At 45.3% G+C, this 7,581-nt stretch overlaps 1 protein-coding gene across 4 annotated transcripts in view; it reads right to left on the reverse strand.

Annotated features, from left to right (window-relative positions):
- Positions 1–7,581, reverse strand: part of znf536 (zinc finger protein 536) — a 195,035-nt gene that overhangs the window by 117,732 nt on the left and 69,722 nt on the right. The window lies entirely within an intron of this gene.

Genomic DNA, 7,581 nt, shown 5'->3' on the forward strand with positions numbered 1-7,581 from the left:
ACTTGGACCCCCCCCAATCTCCAATCTGAATGCTCACAGGCATGGTCGCAGGATTTCCAGGGAATGTCATTAAATTGCATTAAATGGCCTTTTGTCCGGGGGCAGGGAGCCCCCCATGTATGATAATACATGAGGAGAGCCCACATGTGCAAAAAGAGAGGGGGGGGGTCAGGCGTGGACGCTCTGTAACCGCCGTGACACACGCTAATAGAAACGTACCTAATGAAGGACGCCGTTCGGGCTCGGGCACGCTGACATTTCCTCGGCGCGCGGGACGGTTTCATATCGGCGAAGTCGAGGGGCCGCTGGACCAAATTGCATCACACGGAGACGCCAGAGGATTAGCATAAAAATTAACACTTAAATTTCAGCTTATTGTGGAGCCCACTCCTGCACCGGCTGCCTCACAACAATCAATTCCTCTTAGAAATCTGATTAGACTCCATGACGCTTATTATCCCAGTCATGTCTGCCGGCCCCCTCCACCAACACACACCGCTGGCAAAGTCAAGGCTTCCAACACTGCCAAGACCTTTTGTTTCTGAGGGATTAATTGGAAAATAAATCTAAAGGTGTGGCATTTCTGTTGACAGATGAGGCTTCATCTTCCAGCCCAGAACATTTTAGGGTTTTATCTTCCACCAAAGTCTCAGAATCCTTTTGCTTTTGCCTGAATCTAAATAAACACCAGAGTTTACAGAGAATAAGAATAAATCTACAAGTGTGACTCAAACGCTACAGATGACGATGGAAAATTGAGATTGTAGAGCATTTTATGTAAAGAAAAACTGTAAAAAACACTGATAAGGATCAAGAGGAGAGCCTTGTTTCCACTGAGTGATCCAGTCAAATATTGTGAGTGTTTCCAATGTAAAATGGACCCATTAAAGAAGGGGTCTCAAACTGGTAAGCCATTTGCAGCGCCCAAGGCAATAATCCTTAACATGAAAGTTCAATGTCTACTAAATCAACATCTTCTGCATGTCCACGTTTCTTTGATGATAGGTTTGTATTTGCTTTATGTCTAGAACTTTGTATTTGTTGTCGTTGGATCTGAAGGTCAGAAAAGTCCTTAGCAACAGTTGCTAGCGACGTTAGCTCCTGTCGTTTCAGAGGACACGCAGAAGATATTGCTTCGTAGTACATAGACATGAACAGATGTTTAATAAAGGTATTCAGTAGACATAGACAATGGACCAAAGATATAGACAGTGGACGCAAAAACATATTTTTGGCACTAATGGGAACCCCGTACAACCCACCCTCAGCCAGACTCCGCCTTCTCAAGGTCAACTGAGTTTGAGAACCCTGTGGTAAACAGTACCGACCTGAACCTCTTGGGGGCCCCCATCGGTTGTAGGTCTATAGAAAAGTGAAGCCGCTGTAGCCACCCTTTCATTGGCAGAAAGTGACGACGACATTAGAAATATAGCGATCGTTTAAGCGAACATTTCTGCGGTGGCAATTTTCTTATCGTCTTTCATACATTAAATTCCTGTTCTACACAATGTAGAGAAAGAAAAGCAAGAAAAAGACGAGCTGTTGGATGACCTCCATTGTTGCTGGTTTTCTAGTCGTTGCGCTACAATGACACGCTAGCGGTCCACACCACGAAAACAAACCGCTCAGTGGAAGCGAGGCTTAAAAGTATTGAAGAATACCATTTGATTTTACCGAATCTGTAAGGGGAAAACTCCATTGCAACAAACATTTTTTTAATATAGCGTGTTTGCCAATATTTTCTTCAGTACTACAAAGTAAAATGTAAAACTTCTTTAGCAACCAGGATTTGTTTCTACGTCACACACATGGACTAAATTCATGTTTCATTTAGTTTCTGGTCTGATGGACGGAGGATGTTTGGTTAGATTTTCTGACGGTTTGAAGGTTTCAAAGCAGTAAAAGTTGCTTTCTCAGTCCAGTGACAGATTCCAACCCAAGTTGACGCTCAACGCAAAGGTCAGGGGTCATGTTACAACCACTGAATGTATCTAAGTACTGGAGTGAGTAAGTGTGACATCACCCAAAGAAAATGGTTTACTTCTGGTTCCAACCAAATGAAATCGATTCAGTCGAGATTTTTGATTTTTCTTGCTGCCATGTTGGAGCAGTGAATGGGTCTGAGTCAGGGATAGGCAACTCCAGGCCTCGAGGCCCGCTCACTGAGTCTGCAGGATTTCCAGATATCCAAGCCCTACTCCAGACTGATCACCTGGTGTGCCCAGCCAATTAGAACATTCCAGAGCAGGGTACGCTGGAGAACATGCAAGAATGCGGCCCTCGAGGCCTGGAGTTGTCTATCCCTGGAGAGTTAAGGTTTCTATGGCAACCACTCTCACCAATCAGGAGTGAGCTTGTTGGAAGTCCACACCCCTAACACTTGAAAGCAGAAGACACAAAAACTATCAAAGGTTTTAAACGTTGGACATGGGGGTCAGCAAGCTCCGCCTACTTTTTTTGAGGCATCTGATTGGTCAGTTTATAAGCTGAACTACAGAAAAAATAAGCAAGATGTTAAAAAAAGTATGGTTATTCTGACCAATAGAATGACTCACTAATAGTTCTGGGACGTTAGCTTCCTGGAGCCAGTGGGTACTTCCTGTTTGGAAAGCCATGAGGGGGAGGGGCCACTCAGTCCAGTTCTCATATACAGTCAATGGTTACAACAGAGTTTTTTTCACGTCCTGACGTGAGTGAAGTATTTTATCTTTGATAACTGAAGGCAACCCTGATTATTTTAAAGGATTTGAACCGTTGCTATGGCAACGCCAGGACTCAGGTGGGCTGTTGGTGGTCTCAGGTGTTCTTCAGGTTCTCCATGAGCTTGCTGGTTTCTCCATCAGGAGAAAGGTTGGGCATAATTTAATAGAAACACTACTCCTTGAAAGCTGTGACCAATGAGACTCCGCCCACACATGCTATCACCATGGCAACAATGCAACATTTAGAGATGACAGCCATCAGAACATTGAAAGTTTTCCCAAAAAGTCCTGATAGAACTCCAGACATAAAATATGGAAAAATGACGTTTTTTATGGTGATGTCGCCAAAATAAATTCCATTTCCTGTCGTTAGAAATGGAATTGATTGATCTTTTTTGAGCTTTACGATCATGTCCGCCATTTTTTTTGTTAATGGAAAACGGAGCTCGCATTTTGTCCGGAATCAAACCGGAATTTGGTCTTTGTACAAAAGTATTCCTTCTGAAGCGCTGCGACAACAGGAGGCCGCGCCCCCTACAGGCCTCAGGAGGCGTGGCCAGAGGCCTTCAACGCCACATGCATCTTTAATCAGATCATACTGACTGTTTTATTAGGAATCCAGTGTCGGGCCGCCCCCCTCCCCATCCGGACTGAACCGCTGCCATGGCATTTTTTTCATGTTTACTGCAGAAAGATGGAGAGGGAGCGCTCACGAGGCTGTGGCAATAAAAATATTTGTCAATATCCATTCCTGTCGAGGCGCATTGCTCAAGTATGCGCTAAAAGCGCGGCGCGCATTGGGTGGTTTTGGTAAGACTCGTGATTGTTTAGACAAATGGCATTTCATCACATCCAGATGTCTTTAAGCTGCGCTCCGCCGCCATCGCTGCTCTCCAAGACCCGGCCCGAATGTATACAAACATCTCCTCATAACTGCATTCCTCATCTGGGGCTGCCAGCGTCACTTTTTTCCCAGAAACCCTCACAGCGCCGGCTCGGTTCTGCTCAGCCCGGCCACGGTCGGTGCTGACAAACTGCAGGACAAGTGGCGGGGGCCGAGGCACAAAGGGTCCCGAGCGCAGACACCCACCGGGCCCGCAGAGGAACAAACCGTCTGATGTTGTAAGTGGATAACAACAGCTCCTGCTATGCGGCGGCGGAGGCGCAGAATAATTCAAACCAGCTACTCCCCGCGCTCCATTCTTATGTTAACACGGCTGAAGCGGCCGGGCCACCCAGCAGCAAGAGCCCGACTTAAGTCCACACTTCAGGAAAAATAATCCAGCCCGCATCGCCACTCCGTGTGAGCCAGAAACGGATCCTCTCCTGCGCCTTTAAGGAGTATTACCGAGTTTTCAGGAATAATAAACCTAACGGGGGCCAGGAGGGGCCTTTAAACGCAGAGTAAACACTGTTTCTTTGTTGAAGGAGCCGCTCCGTTGTGCTTTTCTGCTGACCCCCCCCCAACACTCTTTTTCTCTTTGTCTTTCCAGCTTCTAAACTCCCGAGCGCAGAAACGTGTTTGTTCTCCAAACAGCACATCTGAGGTGCACACCTCGCCGATGGTTTATAGGTTCAAATCCCCCCGAATGAGAGACAGAGCAGAGTCATATTTTATACCAGCGGTTTATTTTAATGGGGGGGGGGGCTTGTAATTAACGCAGCATGTCCTCTATCTCCCAGCCATCTATGCCAAGGCCTTTATTTAAACAACTTTATTGTGAAATGTTTGCGTTCTCAGCGCTCGGGCCGGGCCCACACACAGAATATTATTTCATACTTTAAGGTGGGGGTGTGTGGGGGGGGGCTGGAAGAGTTTACACTCTGAGCAGTTATTGTTTTTGATTACAGCGAGGCTCTTTCTTAAAACAGATCAGGAACAGGAACCCCCACATGAAACCCCCCCCAGCTGAAGGCCTGTTTACAGCTGGGGGGGGGCGTTCCTTCAGTGCATTCTGATTTACGAGCGGGACGCCGCCGTGCTGCTGCGACTGAAGTGGCAGCACCTGCTCCCCCTCTGGGTCCAGGTTTTGAAGTTCTGGATCTAAGAGATGATCTGATCCGATTCACGAATCCAACCAGGATTCTGACTTTAATTATGATGTTTGGTGCTGTGTGTTTTACTGTATGTATGAAATTTGAATTTACTTGTATCGAATACTTTATTCAGAACAGGAGATCAGAATCCACAACACTAATAAAAACACAAAGATTTAAATAGAAAGAAATGACTTTTTTTAATTTAAAACTTTTTTTTGGTCAATCTTCTGCTGAAGTTCAGCAGTAACATAAACGACATAAAAAGCATAAACATTATTGTGTTTTTTGATCATTTAACAACAAAACCTGAAAATGTTCTCCACAGTTTTCTATCCTCACATATTAGTCCAGAGCTCACATGAAAAAAGTCTTTTTTCCGTGACAGAATCAGCTGATTGATTTCGTTCACACTTCAGTCGTGTCGCGCCGCAGCATATCAGCCAGTTCTCCGCTTCAAGATCCGCTGAAGTTCCGCTAATTGAGTCGCCTGTTGAAGAGTTACCATAACCTAAAGAATGTGAACGCTGCAGCTAAAGCTCCGCTGTTAAACGTCTGTGAGCGGATCTTCGGTCTTTGATCAGAAAGAAAGCTCTCACTAGTTTTACTTTGAAAACAGGAAGTTTCACCGACACAAAGTTTTGTTTCATTCCAGTGACGTATCGACGTTCTTCAGCTTTATTTTAGTTTATAAACTTAAAATCCAACATTAATCTGCATTCCATCCATCTTCTTGACCGCTGCTTCCCTTTCGGGGTCACGGGGGTGCCGGAGCCTATCCCGGCTACTGAAGGGCGAAGGCGGGGTACACCCTGGACAGGTCACCAGTCTGTCACAGGGCTAATCTGCATTTTAGAGCATAAATACATCATCCCACTCTGCTACATTTATGGAAAATACGAACCAGCGATCTTGGACGTCGGGGATATCCGTACTTGAATTTTGGGAAGCAGATGACGAGCATCCGAGTAACACTCGTTACAACACACGGTTCACTTTCTGTCTGATCAATAAAGTTCTTCAATAGCAACAGAGAAGACATGCTTTTTCTTACAACAGGAATTCTTGGTAAGAGTTTTTTTTAGCCTATTTGCAGATTTATTTATTTATTTGTGGTAGTTGAAAGTTTTTTGCAGTCTATCTAATCTGACTAAACTGCAATTCTTTAATAAACTTGCAGCAGAAATGCTTCTTGTCTCCGACCGTCCTGCAGATCGTCTTCAAAGATCTTCTGAGTGTGGACTGCACATCACGCTGACACCAACTCTCTGGTCTTGGGGTAGAGCGTCTGCCCTCAGACTGGTAGGTCATGGATCATATCCACAGTCTAAAAATGGGACCCAAAGCCTTCCAGCTTGACCTTCAGCATTAACGGGTTGGATTGGGGGTTTGAGGGCTGCACTGTGGTGTAGTGGTTAGCACTCTCCCCTCACGGCGAGAAGGTTTGAACCCCAGCTGGGACCTTTCTCCCTGTTTATGTGAGGCTTTTCTCCGGATTCCTCCCACAGTCCAAAGACAAGTTTCATTGGCTAATTGATGCACCTAAACTGCCGTTAGTGCCGTACTATCAACCTGTTCACTCTACAGTAGCTGGGATAGGCTCCAGCAACCCAGTGTCTCGTAAAGGCATTTAGGGGGCTCTAAAGATGGACGGACGGATTGGGCGGGGCTTAAACCATTACACAGTTCCTCAGCGCAGCTGTGTCTGCAGCTCACCCCCCAAGGAGATGGGTCAAATCTAATTTAATTTCAGCCCCCCTCCCTCGTTTGTGACGACATACCGCCGTCCTGATCAAACATCTTTGGAGTCCAGTTGGCATTTTATTTTGAAAGCTTGTAAAAAGCAGAAAATAAAAGTCATGGAAGTTCTTTTCAAGTCAGTTCTTCATAACTATGTTAGGGTGGATAAATTGTATAAATTCACTTCTTTCCACTCCTTTTTCAAGCAATCAAACTGTACTTGACTTTAGTTCATAATCACTATATTTAATTAATCAAAAGCGACTTCAGATTTTCTTTTTTTAATCAATGCGTTTCATTTTTTCCATAAATCTGTGACTTTTTTGTTCTTTTTTGTCTTAAATTGATGCTTGAAATAAACCAGATCAATCAATCAATCAATCATGCAAAACTATATCAGAGGATGCAACATGCATGAAACCTCACTGAGGAAGATTAGCATCAAATATTAACAGTGGGCCGAGAACTGCGCCCTGATGGACCCCAAAGGGAAACGCTTTTGAATAAGAAACAGGAAGGAAAACAGATTTTAAATCTCCATGAACAATAATCTGATCCTTCCTCATCGGCTGGGATTAGGAGCTCTGACACGAGGGGCAGAAATGTCACATTTTTACCCCCAACGTGGAGTGAAGAGGAGCAGAAAAAACACCCCCTCCCCTCATGCCCCCCACCCATCACACCTCCCTCCTCCGTGGAGGTGAGAGGTTTTAAAGGGATAGAGTGAAGTGGAGACACTTCTTTAGCTCAGCGGAGGCCAAACAGATCGAAGGCGAGGAGCGCCTGGCCGCGGCGTGAAACCACAGGGGAGGAGGGGCCGTCCCGCAGACCCCCCCCCAAAAAATACAAGTCTGGATATTTAAACTGGGATTTCGCTGAATCAGCGGAACCTGAGAATTAAGTTTGACTGAAATGTAATGAAAAAATGCCTTTTAAATAATCAACAAAATAAAAGCCTTCGCCAGACAGCGGCCAGGATTGGCTCCAGCAACCTCATGACCCCAAAATGGGATTAAGGAGGTTCAGGAATGTTAACATCCCAACAGAGACGTGAACCTGAAACCACCAAACATCCTTCTGCGGACATGTGGATGTGAGAGCA

Source organism: Oryzias melastigma, linkage group LG3 (genome assembly GCF_002922805.2).
Source record: "Oryzias melastigma strain HK-1 linkage group LG3, ASM292280v2, whole genome shotgun sequence".
Lineage (NCBI taxonomy): Eukaryota > Metazoa > Chordata > Actinopteri > Beloniformes > Adrianichthyidae > Oryzias > Oryzias melastigma.